Below are 291 nucleotides of genomic sequence, written 5' to 3' on the forward strand. Positions count from 1 at the left end.
TCAGGTGGAGAGAAAGTTATAGAGTCCTAAGTGCAGCCGCGACGTCACAGCGCGAGAACGGCAGAGCGGGAACGGCAGAACGGCAGAACTGGGCTGCTGTGACGTAAGCTGGGACGAAGGGAAAGACTCCTAGTGAAAATACGTTCTGACGAGTTCAGTCAATGCCTTAGAAAATGAACAGTAACTACAAGGGAAGTGGTTACGTAAAAAAATCAAGTTTTGAATTGAAAATGAGGACCTCTTTCTCTCCTCGATTGCTTAAACATGAACACTCTAAATACCCTATTTGGG

The sequence above is a fragment of the Penaeus monodon genome, chromosome 20, assembly GCF_015228065.2.
Source record: "Penaeus monodon isolate SGIC_2016 chromosome 20, NSTDA_Pmon_1, whole genome shotgun sequence".
NCBI classification, from domain to species: Eukaryota; Metazoa; Arthropoda; class Malacostraca; order Decapoda; family Penaeidae; genus Penaeus; species Penaeus monodon.